This window comes from Hirundo rustica, chromosome 5, assembly GCF_015227805.2.
Source record: "Hirundo rustica isolate bHirRus1 chromosome 5, bHirRus1.pri.v3, whole genome shotgun sequence".
Lineage (NCBI taxonomy): Eukaryota > Metazoa > Chordata > Aves > Passeriformes > Hirundinidae > Hirundo > Hirundo rustica.
The window spans coordinates 28,647,890-28,661,264 of NC_053454.1; the positions used below are offsets into that span (position 1 = coordinate 28,647,890).

The window sequence follows — 13,375 nt, forward strand, 5'->3', positions numbered from 1 at the left end:
TTTGAACCAGTTGTTATTAAGTTGGATTGCAAATTCATCTTAGCAGTTGATCTTCCTTGACTGGACTGTCAGAATGTCTATCAGATCTATTAGTTAAGAGATGTGCTGGTTTATTACATAGTGACAGCAGAAAAAATTGGCCAATCAAGAATGCTACCAAGCAAATCTTGCTTCTTCCAAGTCAATCATTGATCAGTTTCATGGAAAAAAGCAAAAAGATATATAGGCAAATTAGAACACAAGATTACTTAAATTGTATGGAATTTTACTGTTTGGAGGTACTGGTTATCATCCACTTTCACAAGTTATTGACTTCCCTAATCTGATTTTCTCTGCAGTGTCTTGGTTATTGTCACTGGATTCTTAATTACTCTAACTTGCTGCCTGCCTGCACTGTGTCTTGTGAGTCTTTGCTGCAGAGAATCAGAGAAGTACCAAGGTCTGGCCACACATTGTAGACCTATTTGACCACAATTATGATGCCACAACAATTTTGCTATGCACCAACACTGAATTTTGATCATTGTGATTTCATCCCTAAAAACATTCTCTATTTTGATTTATGAGACTTAGCTCTGAGACTACTTAGGATAGCAGGTTTTTGCACATCACCACAAAACAAAATGTATTCACTGACACAATGTGCAGCTGATAAGGATTAATTAAACTTTTCCATCTCAAGACAAAAATTTGAGGGCTAACCACTGCATGGGTTTTTATATTTTCTTCCTCTGTAACTCATTACCTTTATCACTAAGAGTACTGGATACATTTTTTTTTACCTATAATGACAGACAGATTTACCATAAGTAGTGACAGCTGGTGTCACTAAAATAAGTGGTCTGGTAAAATCAGTTGCACCTGTGCCAGAATGACTGCTTATAACTAATAGATGTTATCTCTGGGCAAGTGACGAAAGATGAAAAATGAAAGGAGTATATAAGAAGAAAAATACAAAGAAATTCTCTTTGAGAAAGCAAAAAAATAAATAAAAAATGTAGTTTTGTACCAGCATTCTCTCCGCAGAATCACTATTGTTTTTTTTTTTTCACTTTCCAGTCTGAAAACAAGAAAGGAAAAAAGCCTTCTTGTTTAAAATTGTCAATGACGCCAGTTAAAATTTCTTCAGTGCTGATATCAGCCACTAAAGATGAGGTTAACACATTTCTCTAGGACTACTCTTCAATATTTTCTCATTCTGAATATCTTATATTAATATAGTGTTAAGAACACAAGCAGTCTTTTATCCAAGATTCCTCAGTGCACAAGAATATTACTATTATTAAGACATTCAAATACAAAGTTTGATTTGGTTGGACTGTCAAGATGTTTTTCCAGGAAAAAAAAAGAATATTATGATACATATAACATATTGCTTTGCTTTGTAAACACGCCTGGTTTTGTTTGGTTCATCTTATAAGAAGTTTTAGGTCCTAATACTTTAACTTTAAAAAAAATAAACAAAAAAATCCCCAGAAGTATCCATCTGATTTCTAAGACAGAAATACTTAATGCACATATGGGTTCTCAAGGTTAAGGAACAGGATAATGTTGCTTAAGTAACAGACAGTAAACCCAAGATCTGCCCAGATGTTCTTGGTGTATTGGCCAGGCACCACGTCCTGGCACTACAAAAACAGCAGAGACCCTGACTGAATTGTTGACTTTAAGGAACCTTCAGCTTTATATACAATTCTTTCTATACATGCTTCATAGGCTTGGGTAACAACCACAAAAAACAACTAGATACTTCAGCTGTCATAATCGAGTCACATCGTGCAAAACCCATCCCCATAAACAAACAAAAAAAACAAACAAACAAAAAATAAAAAGCAATAATCACTGTAAATTGAAACACAGAAATCTCTGACAACTTTCTTTCCACAGCTGTATTTTCCAAACCCATCTGTCTTGAAATATACCCTGAGAAACAGCAAGCCAGCTGGAGAAACTACATAACATCAAAGAAAAACTTGACAGCTTCTTGGTTTGTTTCTTGAAATTAAAGGACATAAAAAGAAAAAGGAATACTCAAATAATAGCATTTGTGCTTCCGGGGCATGGTGCACATCCTGATACTACAGCAAATGAAGAGTCAAGAGACATGAAATGCAATTAGCAATAAGGTGATGGCCTCACAGAAACATATTTTTCTGATTTCTAAAACGTCATCTTGGAGATCAGCTGTCTCTCAGATTAGGCAGAAAAGCAAAAGAATTTGCTTGCTTCATTTTCCAGCTATCATCTTAGAATTACAGCAAATGCAGCAGCCAAGAAACAAACAGCCAGCCCACAGCAGAGGGTTTTTTATCTTTGGGGTGCAATTCTTGCGGAGAGGTGTGACTTCACTGAGACAACCAAGAGACAGCAAATGTATTTTGTATTATTAGTTAACTTCCCTCACTCTGTAAGTCCCTCTACAAGTGGCTGCTTATCAGTTTCCTTCATCATCAGTAGATGACAATTAGAGTTGGGAGATCTTGGTAGATAAGAAGCAAAGTTAAGACACAGGCTCAAGCACCTTAAGCACAGAAAGGTGACAGCATAAAAACATCTGGTAGTTTGCAGTAGACCACACAGTGTGTTTGGATTAAAGCCTAGAACTAACCCTAAATACAATAAAATTTCCTACCAGAAGCAATTTCACTTGAAAATATCATCTATGTTGCATTATAACCCATCATATCCTTGTCTTTGTAGTTAGCATCTGTTATTAAAATTATTTGTATTTCAATGAAGTTTTTCTAGTAGAAAATTATAAATGGTCTGTGTTTGAGCATACAGAAGAGGGTCATCCAAGTTCCAAAAACTGATGAGCTATATTGCACACTTCTGGTTCTCTGTGTTCATCATCAGGATAAAACAACAGTGAATCAGTGTGAAAGATATAATCTATTTTTACTGTACATTCTGGTTTTATCTTTTTTCCTCTAGAGAAAAAACTGTCAAGTTAAAGACTGGTATCTCAAAAAGTTAGCTTTTCTCCGGATTATTCATTTTCTTGCTATTTTCTGTCTTCTTCCAAAGTATAAAAATTTGATCTGCAGAGATACACTAGCTCTGTGTCAGTGGAAGGGTGCACATTTCATAAGAGAGTTGTGTATATCCTGGCTACAGAGGTCTCAGAAGATGTGAAAGATGACTTAGAAGTAAAAGCAGAATTCCAAATCCTTGCATAGAGCTGACTCTCCCTCCACTGAATTTACCTGTGTCTCCAAAACTATGTTTGTCCATCTGCCTTCTCTGTGTCCTGCAAGATCTAATTAATTTCCTCCCAAGTAAAGGATGTTTACAGCACTCTTTATAAAAATATATAAACATCCATACAGTCTTTGCATGGTACAGCATATAAATCTACCCAGTAACACCCCAGAAACACACATTTTGCTTAATGCTGCCAGTTTGATGTGACTGTCTAATATATATGTTTGTATTTACTAAACTGTTGTTTGTATCTATAGACTTGTTTTTCTCTGGCTCCTTTTACCGGTGAGCTTGTAAACATGAAACCAAGCTAAAAAGAAAAATACTTCAGTCTTCTTAATCTTTTTCCAGTTTTCATTCAAATAGAACTCAGCTTGGCTTCAACCTTTTGGAAAATGGCTAAGCTATAGATAAGCAGATCCTCACCAGGGAACACCACTGAAATTAAAAGGCTGGTATTCCTTCAACATATTCCCCTTCAGCAGAATAAAATAAGACTATTCGTTTTGTATATGTAGTTTATAGAACATCCACTGATCCCATGCACTGTTACCATTAAAACTGTTGTTTTCATGCTTTAAAATTTTAAAGAAAATATTGTGCTTTAGAGCCTAATTGATATTTTCAACTGAAAAAAAAGTCATCCAAAATTGATGGCTTACTGAGAACAAACAAATCTAAAAATTCAACTTGCAGAGTATTCCAGGAGTGATTCCTATGTGAAATTTAGGTGGATGAACATTAGCAGACAGAACAATGTGAGCAATCCAGTCTTTTGTAAATACAGCAAGAGAAACTAGCCTAAAAGGTCCATGCCAACTTACACAAATTGCACTGAACTCTAGATTCTCATTTTCTTCCTACCATGAATTTGCTTAGTTATGTTATTCAATTTCAATTATTAAATATTTACAAAATCAAAAGATATTCTGTATTTGAAATTCACCATGAAAAAGGCAAAAAGAGACAAGATCTGTGGAGCATTTGTAAATCTTAATTATATAACTTTGTAATGCATCTCTTTGGCTAGATAAATCTCTTGGAATGAAAACTCTCCTTCAGTATTCTAAATATATTCCAGTATTCTAAAGAAATATAGACTACTATATCATTTATCTAAAGAATACTTTTAGTCATACAGGTAATTATATGGAATTTTCAAAAGAGATCTTTTGTTGGCCAGTACTAAAATGTAAAACTGATAATGCCTGGTTACAGTTTCACCTACTGAAAATCAAAAGGTAGTATAATATGCTTGGCATTCTTTAATACCTTCCTATTCTTAGGATTCGCATCCATTACTAAACCTATGATGTATATGATTAAGTCCTCAAAAGGTGTGTATGTACTTATAGTAATAAATAACCTGTTAGCATTCATTCACTGTAGATTTAGACCTGACAGAAAGTCAGTTTACAACTTGGTTATGAATATTCCCAAGAGGTTTGCAGTAGATATGTGGTTCCTTTTTTGCAACCAAGCCTTTTAAATTAAGGACAATGCCTGGAGAAACTGGGGTCTGATCAATGCTTCAGATGTACCTTACCATCTTCTTTGAGCTATGGACATGTCCAGCATTAGGACATGTCCAGCATTAGATTTGTATTTCCTTTAGTATGGCTTAATCCCACATAGAAATATGAACCAGGCTATTTCTTGAGGCTTTTCATCCCTTTTTATCTCTAACTCTCAGTCCTACTGATGTTAAACATATACACAGGCCTGCAATTTTTCTAATATCTTTTAACTTTTGGGGGGAAGATCATCATGGCTAGATCAGCAAACAATCCATTAACTAGTCTAGCTACATATTCAACTCCAAAAAAGTTTTGCTTTTATGAAGTGATCCAGACGCATCTTCTTCCCAGCAGACTTTACTGTTATAATGTGGACAATTTATTAACTGTGAAAACTATGAGGCAGGGATCATAGTGGAAAGTAATCTGGGCTATTTAAAAGTTCTGTTAAATCCTCCACACTTTTAAAAAGAGAATGAAGGGAAAAGTTTTGAGCAGAAGGTGGTTTTTTCCTTCCTTATTTTATTCTTTTTTTTCATTGTTGTTGTTTTTTTTGTGAGGTTTCTTTGGTACTTTGATTCTGTAGCCAAAGCCTCACAGGCTTGGACAATTAGTTTCACCAAAACCATTTGATGACATCCCAGAAGGCAACACATGCTGCAGAAGACTTTTTGCCTTTTATCAAGGATATGACGCATTCAAAAGTTCAATAACTTGTCGGGGATTTGACAGAAACCAGAAACTGCTGAAACAACTAAGCTATCAATAACAGGCACAGCAAGATTAGAGAATTTCTGAAGCCAAAGAACTTGTGTTTCTCTGGGCTCTGATTCAGCCTATAGCTAAACCATGGTTGTCACAGTTGGCCAGCAAAATGACAGGACCATCATTAACGACAGCCGTCTGCATGTCTTGCAAAAAGAAGAAAAGCTCAGTTTGTGTCAAATACTGCAGAATAAAGTTGGCATAGTACAGGCTCGGTCATAGAGATGAAATTTGCTATTTCAGGCCAACTCTCATAACAGAAGAACTACACAGACCCCAAAGAAACAATATAAAATATCAGGAAGGATGTCATAAAAAGAGGATCTCACCAGGATTGTTGCAACAACCAAGAGGAACTACTATATTCTGTCCCTTAAGGCAGAAGAAAATACAGTGATAATTTGTACAACAGAAAGTTAACATACTTCTTGTTCATAATTTGAAGCATTTAACATGAGTAAATTGATCTAAACCTTTTCCCAGAAGTGTTCTTTTGCTGGTAATAGCTAGCAATAAAATGTGCATAGCTACATTTTAGTCCAATCAGAATTAATAATTCCAGAGAAACAGGGGAGCAACTCTTTCCATGATAGTATTGCAGATAGTGAAAACGTCTTCCTCTCTTTCCTCTGTACTTTTCAGCACAACATCTATGTTTTCCATGCAAATATCTCATAATCTTTGCAACTTTCAACTGTCAAGTCCATTAATTAGCAGGTTAATAAAGCCTTCACTTTAGATATGTTTCCCATATTCCTAAGAAGTATGGTTAAAAGATTGTATTCATTTTGAAGCCAGCAGTAGGGCACAACAAAGAATACTAAATTAAACATGATAAAAAATCTGAACAAGGATAAGCTCCTTAACTCTATGTCATATTGGAACCTGGAGGAAGATAAGAGATTGTTTTCTCCATAAAGAAATTTTCATTTAATCAGTCCTGATTTATTTCTAACTTTTCCAGAAATCATAGTGTACGGTCACTTAATCTAATTCGTACTGCAGCTAATCCCTAAATCTCACTTCCAATCCCCCAAAGCACCTCTCCTTTATCTGTCTTCTCAACTATTTCTGTAGGTGTGCCTATGCATGCAGACATCACAGACAAAACAGATTTGACATCATAGAAGAAAACAGTTCCATTTCTTATGGCCTGGTATGTTTCTTACACTCATTTTTCTTAGATGCTTACATTGGTTTTTATTTAAGCATTTTACACAAAAAAATTATAATAGCACTGCAGTAAATAGTAACATGAATTTTTTTTTTTTTTTTACTTTTATTTAAAAAGTAGATTTTCCCAATTATTCAATTTAAGCTACCTTACGCAATTGCTGAGGACAGAGTAGCAATTGCTGAGGCCTGCAATGATTCTGAATTCTTTATTAGATATCACTGCACAATTCTTAATTCATAAAGGGCTTCCAGCTAGTTGCTGCAAATAAAGGCTGCCTTGTTCCTATATACTGTAGTCATCTGTTTTATCTTTTGGTACAGTTAAGGATGCTTCCTGAATAATAAGTTGTAGCTTCTCAAAGATATTTCCATTGACACTAGAAGAGGTAACAGTGTTAGGGATTCATGCAAAAATGGAAATGCAATTATGCCAAATATATCTAGGTTTTGTTAATACATCAAAACTATGTGTGCCAAAGGTTATCACATCAATCTGTAAATAAGGAACAATTTACTCACATAGAAAATAACAATAAGATGTGCCTACTCCATTAAGACTACTTCTAATCCACACTTGTGTATGTGCATGATTTTTGTGTAGCATATTTTAAAAGAAATATAACAGTTTTCAGAAAATTGGACCAGTTCCACATTAATTAATGAGGTATGGTCTAGAAAATATTACACTCCTTGCTTAAGTAAACAGATTTTTAATTTAAAATGCCATTTTAATTTTTTTTTTCCTAGTACAACCAGATTTTTCAAATAATTTAGAATTGAGACCTTTTTAAATTGGGCTATGGCCACGTTGCAATTCTTGCACTTGAACAGCAGAAGCATTTTCCTACAGGATTCTTATATATCAAAGAAAACAAAACCAATGTCAAATCCGCATTGCTATAAAGAATAAAAATTAAAGAAATGGTTCTCGTAGTAGATATGTGAGGAATTAGACAAAAACTGTGCATTGGTTTAAAAATACAATACCTAAGCCATAATAGTAAAAAGCTTCTTGTCTTTTATCCAGGAAGTTCTGAAATCTTTTGGTACTGCTTCTGAATATATCATACATGTCTGAGAGGAGCAGTACTAGTAAGAGATCACATATTCACTAGCATTGCAGATGAGGAAGAAGTCTGAATTACTGCTGAACTGCAAAATATTGCTTTGATTTTCATTCTTTAAATGTTAAATTCAGAAGTGCTGAGAACAAAACCACCTTCTTAGATGTCTTTCTTGGTTTTGTCTGGGATAGAGATAATATTCTTCCTACTAGCTGGTCCTGCGTTTTAGATTTAGGATGAGAACGATGTCAAAAACACACTGATGTTTTAGTTACTGCTAAGTCAAAAACATTTCAGCTCCTCAGCCAACCCCACCCCACAGGTGAGGAGGCTGAATGTGCACAAGAAATTGGAATGGCACACAGCTGGGACAGCAGACCCTCACTGAGGCCAAGAAAATTCTATACCCTATGTCATTGGGCTGAACAATAAAACTGTGAGGAGTTGGCCAAGGGATGGTAGCCTGGTGCTTGAGGACAAGACTGGAGATTGGTCAATAGATAGAAAGCAATCATATTGTGCATCACTTGCTCTGAATATTTTTTTATCTATTATTATTATTACTATTATTTTCTTTCTTTTCTGTCCCTTTAAACTGCCTTTATCTCAGCCCACAGATTGTTACCTTTTTTCCAAGTCTTTCACCGATCTCACTGAGGAGTGAGTGAGTAAATGTCTGTGTGGTGTTCAGTTGCCTGCCTGGTTAAAGCACAAGAGTACCTTACCTGAAAAAATATCTTTTCTTGCACTTTCTCAGGTGCATTTAACATCTTTTCTCTGATTTACTATTCCTTATGGAAGACCTTGAGCAACTTTTTTTTTTTTTTTTTTTTTTTTTTTTTTTTTTTTTTTTTTAAGTTTTGCAGGACCTCATTGATGTTAGTATTGATAAAAGTTTACTGTGGATCTAAACTCTCCTTGAAATTCTTCTATTCCATCACTATCACAGAGGTCACTTTCATATTAAGCAGAACTCAACAAGTCATCAAGCTGATCACTCTGTAACAAGTTCTCTCTTGTAGATTTCTTTTAGCATCTAAATTGTAGATACCTTTAACCAACCAGCTAACATCATGCTATGAATTATATGTTTAATAAATACCTTAATATATGGATCCCTTCCTGACCAGAGGTCAATCAGAACCTAAACTGGGTACAATTACTGCCATTCTTTGTGACATTTGTGTATCTTCCTAAGTTTCCTTTTAAATTCTGGCATAATTCTGTCCATACAGACTTAATCCTTTGGAACAAAGAGGCACTGATTTCTGAATGAATCTATATTAAAGCATATTTACAAAGGAAAAATTATAAGAAAAATTTGGCATATTTGGAGTTTCTCCTCTTCTTTAAATATCAAAGATATTTTGTTTAACATAAATCGGAAATTATTCAATATGTTATTTTTAGGTTTTTATATTTCAGAAATGATTTGTTGATACAGCAGGCAGTATTTCTCTTCTAGTGATTCCCTACAGGAGATTTTAGAGGAATATTTTATTCAGCAGAAAGCTTTGATAATATTTCTCCTTTGTAACTGAATGAATGGACAAATCCACATGAGCAAGCATACATTCAAAATTTAATTATACAGCTACTCACAGCAGAAGTTAGCTTTGAAATCTGATTCATAACCTTAACTCAGAGATAATTTTAAGTATTAGGAATAAATAGTGTGTTTCACCTGTCAAAACATTTTACCAATAGAAACTATTCATTGCTCAACTCACTACTCACAGCAGATATTTCATGAACAAATTTAACTTTGAAGACAAGTGACTGTGGAGCATGTTTCAGCACTTAGATGTCAAGTACAATACAAAGTGTCATCAGAAAACAATCCCTGTGAACGCTGAGTTTGGCTCAGTTGGTTAGACCATGGTGCTGAAAACACCAAGGTCGTTGGTCCAACCCCTGGATAGGCCCTTAAGAGCTAATTGATGGACTCTCCATTATCCTTCCAACTCAGAATATCCTGTGATCTGGAAATCCAGATCCTTTTCAAACAAAAGAAAGGTTGGTCCTGGAATAATTCAAAATTTTCATTCTAGAATAAAGTCACATAAATTCTTCCCATGTTTTTTTATGCATAATATCTATCAGTTCAGATCTTCTGCCATGGGTTTCAAGCATGCCATTTTAGGCCTGCACCAGAGCTCCTCAGGCTATGTTAACTGTTATGGTGAAGAGAATGTCCAAAAGCAAATTTCACAGAAGAGCCCTGTGACCTCCATGTCCTTCATCTGTGCCTCTGTTTTTGGCTTAGGCTCGAAGTGTTACCACACTGCCTGTAGGTAGAGTTCACTATACATCAACATATTATGACCACTGTGTCACACTCTGAAATTCTTTACCTTTCCCACTCCATTTGGCCCAACTAAATTGCTGGGAGCTTGGCTCTGGATTAATTCAGCTTCCAGCTCAGGCTCCTGGGAATACTCTGCAGTCTGTCCTAGGCCAGTTTTTGGCCTGTTTCTATAAATACTGATGAATAATTCAACACCAGATTTTATACTACGCTGGAATCAGCACAAACTCACTCATCCCTTCAGAAACAAACATTACATAATTATCTCAGGCAGAAGTTTTGACCAGATATGTTTATCATAGATGTTGATATAAAGAAGAAAGCATCAGAATAGATACTTTGCACTGAAAGACGTACTCTCTACTCAATACTGCAGAGAGAAAAAATTGCATTACCTCTTGAGCAAAACTGCAAAAGTTCACAGATTAGTCAGTGGTGACATGTACCACTGTAAGAGCTGAATAGTTGAGTGCATGGCAGCATCACACTGGTAGGGAAAGGAAACTGATGCTCAGGAAGCTGGCAGGGAAAGAGATGGAGCAGACTGTCAGAGTCCAGACAGGAGCTCAGAGTTTCCATTTTGAAGATGGTTCTGGTGACACATTTTGAGCTCTGTGGATCAGCATCTACAGATGAAATGTTCACCGGAACATTTCAAGCCAGCTTCAGTAATGGGATTTTCATGGAGTCATTAATCATCATTATCACACAGCCCTGCAGCAGTGCTGTGGACCAAACCAAGAGTGTGATAGTGCCTCGAGGAAAAACAGCACTTATCTCCACAAGTTTACAGTGAGAGTAGATAATTCTGATTATGGATATAGGAAACAGACACAGAATGCAAGAGCAGATTAATAAGTACCACAGGCATTTGCCAGAGACTTTGTCAGGAAAGGTACAGACCAGCATAAGGCAAAAGCAATGAAGCTCTTGAAATCAGGATGGGGTGCCAAAGAAATGAGTGCTGAGCGAGGTGTGCAACACAGTACTGAAAAATCCATCAAAACTCCAAACCTGAGTGTCCCTGCAGGGATCTGATTTCAACAAAGCAAAGTGGGATGGGGGAAAATCTTTCTCCTCTCTAAACTTCCACTTTTTAAAGCAATGTTCTGCAAGAGAATACAATTATTCTCTTAAATAAAATTTTAATATTTCTAACTGTTATCATGAATTCTGTTATTCCCCTAATGATAATTTTACATCTTACAGCTATAGAAATAAACAATTTTTACATCCTATCAATGCATATTTTACCTGGATTTATTGCAAGCATATAACGCTATCTAGGAGAAAAGAATACAATTTTCTCATGAATGCATATCAAACGTATGCAGATATCTATCTGAGAGATTTGGTAGGAACTAATTATTTGAGGGGAGGCTGTTTGATTAAATGTTGTGATACATTAATTTGGTTTATATTTGTAATGTTCTTTTCTATCTGTCCCTGTCCAGCTGTGCCCACCCCCCTCACTGAGATGTAACCTAATCCTGTTTCCTCCTACTGAACACTGATTGGGTGATGCCTCTGGGTCTCACCTATGGGCCCTGCCCCCTGGGGCAAAAAGCCATGGCAGGGGAGGGGCCAGCACTCTCTGGCACTGGCTCTCCATCGGGTAGGGTCTCAAAAACTGAGCAGGACATAAGAATAAAAGCAGAACTATCCCACCCCAAGTCAGAGAGTCAAGATTCTCCTTTTACCTTTGGCGGCCGTCTAGTCTCACGGGGAAGGCCAGTTGTAAACTGGCACCCGAACTGGGGCTTGAAGCCACAAACAGTTCCCAAAAAGCTGGAAGAACCACTCAGAGAGCAGGTGGCCAAGGAAACCCATGCAGAGACAGACCCATCAGGCTTGGCGTTCGCTGTGGAGTCTCCAGATACAGGACTCTAGAGGCCAGGGCTGCAGTTTTCTTCCTTGGACTCAAAAATCCCATAGGAGTGCTGCAAAGAAGCCCACGACTGGCAAACTGCCTAGGGATGGCCACATGCTCATGGAAAGATGACCCAAGGATCAGAGACTAAAAGCTCTTTATGCACCAAAGAGGGGTCTCTAGGTAAAAGGAGTGATTGGGAAAGAAAGGAAAGAAATGTTGGAATTTTGGTATTACTTTCAGTTTTCTAAGGGAAAATCCCTTTCAGAGGTGGAATTCCTCAGGGAAAAGGGTTTTTTCCTCTATCGGGGAAGGTTTTGCTTTCAGAGTGAACATTCAAAGTGCTTTTCGGCAGCCTTGGGGGGGGTGGAACCCCTTTTGGTTTTTTCTCTCCAGCAAGTTTTTTTTCTTTTCAGTTTCTCAATCACAATAGGGAGGACACAGAAAATCAAAATCAGAGCCAAAAATGGGTGCAAGATTGTCTGTTCCCCACAAAAGAGTCTATTATTACATTTTCTATACCTTGAATAATGACGAGACCCATTATTCAAAGAAACAGCCTGAAAAATTAACCCTCTGGTTATTTTCTCAGTTTCCACACTTGTCATTAGAGCAAATAAGCTCCCCAGAATTCTGGGAGGCTATAACAAAAAAAATAGTTGAATCTGGCCCCTCAAACAATAAAGAAGATGCAAATTTTGCCTTTTATGGCTTAAAAATTAAGTTTGCTTTGCAAAAGCAAAATAAAAAGGAAAAAAGGCCAGTTCTTTGTGAATTTTCCCCAGCTTGTACCTTTGCAGGCAGTCCGAGTGCACAAACCTCCCATCTCGGGAGTCCCCGGGTGGGGGGGTCACAAGATGGAGGAGATTCCTTTGTCCAAAATAGCCGAAGCCATGTGCTCCAGAGCCATGAGGAGCCCTTTGTCCCTTCGGTGCTGCCCCCGGCACCGCCCTCTTCTCTGACTCGGTCCCCTACCCTCAAACCTCTGCCCTGCGACTCCTCCCCGTGTGACTCAAGCCTCCAGCCCCTCCCTGCCCCTGGTTCCCGCGGTTTCCCCACCCACAGCCCCGGTTCCCACGCCCTGGAGAGGGGGGGAGCCGGGAACCCGGAAGCAGGGAGTGATCCCGACTTTTCTGCCATTCAATTAGCAACCCAGCCCAGTAAGTCTTTCCAACCTTACAGTAAAATAAAGCAGCTTCCATCAGAACCTTTAGTAACATTTGTGGAGCAATTAACACGAGCCATCGAGTTACAGGTTAAGAATAAGGAAACCCAGGAACATGTCCTGGAGGAGGTGGCTCTGGCCGATGCAGGCGAACAGTGCAAGGCAGCTATCCTCAGCCTGTCCACAGAACCAGCTCCAGCTTTACATGACATGCTCCAGGTGTGTGCCAGGAAGATTCCCTTCATAAAGGCTCATCAAAACCACAATTCCAGAGTCAAGTCACCACAAAAAGCTGCTGCAGACACT

General features: G+C 37.3%; 1 protein-coding gene across 6 annotated transcripts in view; it reads right to left on the reverse strand.

Moving 5' to 3' along the window:
- Window positions 1–13,375, reverse strand: part of SGCZ (sarcoglycan zeta) — a 421,463-nt gene that overhangs the window by 294,802 nt on the left and 113,286 nt on the right. The gene's annotated exons all lie outside the window — the stretch shown is intronic.